Source organism: Pygoscelis adeliae, unplaced genomic scaffold (genome assembly GCF_000699105.1).
Source record: "Pygoscelis adeliae isolate BGI_AS28 unplaced genomic scaffold, ASM69910v1 Scaffold208, whole genome shotgun sequence".
NCBI lineage: Eukaryota > Metazoa > Chordata > Aves > Sphenisciformes > Spheniscidae > Pygoscelis > Pygoscelis adeliae.
In genome coordinates, this window is record NW_008825290.1 from 1,735,538 (window position 1) to 1,737,425 (window position 1,888).

Genomic DNA, 1,888 nt, shown 5'->3' on the forward strand with positions numbered 1-1,888 from the left:
GGGATGTCTTTCCCAGCCGCCGTCACCCGCCGAGCGTGGCAGCAGAGCCAGCCCAGACACAGTGCGCTGTCTGTTCAATTCCATACAATTGCCAGCTTTTTTCTCACTTGTTTACTGTAATATCGGGCGTGTTTTTATTTATCTAATTTTATATTCAGTTATAACCATAGTAGGTTAGCTAATATACGACAGGTGTCATCCCTGGTGCTGCAGTGGAACTTCTCCTTTCTCTTGGATAACATAATGCTGTGAGTCTGTCTCCCCTGTCTTTTCAGATGCACAGTCTTCTTCCTTTTTTAGGACTGTTACAGGTTTCTCTAATTCACAATTGAAATCAGGTGTTTGTTCAACCTAGGGGAGACTTTTAAAATATTGAAACAAAGAGTAACTTTCTCACACTGTCTGGCTGTGAGCGTGTTGGGATGGAACTTGTCACCCGGCAGTTGGGTGTCTGTATACTGTATAAAATAGGTGTAAACTTCACTCGGCTTAGCCCTGCGGGTGCTCTGAACAGCACGGGGCAGGCGGGCTCTGCCCTGCCGGGTGGCAGGAGGGGGCCGGGGGGTGCCCTGCCCAGAGGCTCCGGCACCTTTGGGCGCAGCAGGGGGGCAGGAGGGAGGGACCCTGGAAAGCTCTTGGAAAGGTGGGGGCTGTAGCTTCTTACTCTAGTGGAGTTTTTACACCATGCTGTAACATTTGAACTTTCACAAGAGATGTAATAATTTTGATAATAAAAATACTTAACTTGAAAACCAGTATTTTTGAAAGGACCTTTCTGTTTCCTTACCACCTTCAGCGCTGGTGCCCAGGGGGGGTGCACGTTGGTCTCTCTTCCCTGTCCCCGCAGGGTGAATGAAAACTTGCAGGAGCAGCCCTGCAGATCCTGCCCTTCTGCCAGCATTTCGGGTGAAGCCAGGGGCTGCTCCGGGGGCTGCAGTTCCTGAGGAAAGGGAAATTCCCCGACCTTCCTGGCTGGGGTTGTGAGATTGTGGCTGCACTGCTGCTCTTCTCGCCCAAGCTCATTTGAGGAGGAGATGGGGCGGAGGATGTCCCCTGCATTACTACGCCTGCTTAAAAGCCTGTTTTCTGGTGCGCTGGTGCCCGGGGCTTTTAGTTTTGATACTGCTTGCCTTTTCCTTAGGAAGCCTGAGGGGGGCTGAGCCTGGAGCGGGGCCTCCAAGTGCTGATCCTCGAAGCTGGCACACCCGAGGTGCCCAACAACCCCCGGTGTTCGACCGCCCTCACCGTGAAAACGTTCCCCCCGACACCTCGTGGGACCGTGTCTGTTGTGGCCCGTCCTGTCCCTGTGCGTCCACGAGAGGAGTCTGGCTCCATCTCCTCCACGCCTTCCCCCGAGGGGGCTGTGGGCAGCGACAAACTCCCCTCCTCTCCCGGAGGCTGAGCAAGCCCATCTCCCTCGGCCTCCCCTCCGTGCCCCGTGCCTGCACCAGGCTGGCTCGGGCCGTGGGCATGTCCCGTACTGGGGAGGCCGGAGCCGGGGCCGAAGCTGCAGGTGTCAAGAGGTCGCCAGGCTGCCCTCGCGCTCGCACAGCCCAGAAGGCACCGTCCCCGCTCCTCTACCAGAGCGCGCCGTTGGACTGAAGGGCCGTGTGAGTTTGGGTTTGTTTGTTTTTCCTCTGAGATGCAGGAATTTGCTGAATTTCAGGAGGTTCCTGCTGGCCCACGTCAGCCCATGATGCACCCCAACAGACCGCCCGTGATGCACCGTGGCCCCCCAGCCCTGGGGGGCACCTGTGGACGGGCAGAAGGGGCGGGCTGAAACACTACTAGGGATAGATGGGACCCCCACCCCACTCCTGCCTGCCGTGGGGTGGGACAGGCCCTTTCCCTGGGGACTCGCTCTGGCCGGTGCCCCCCTCGTGTGCCA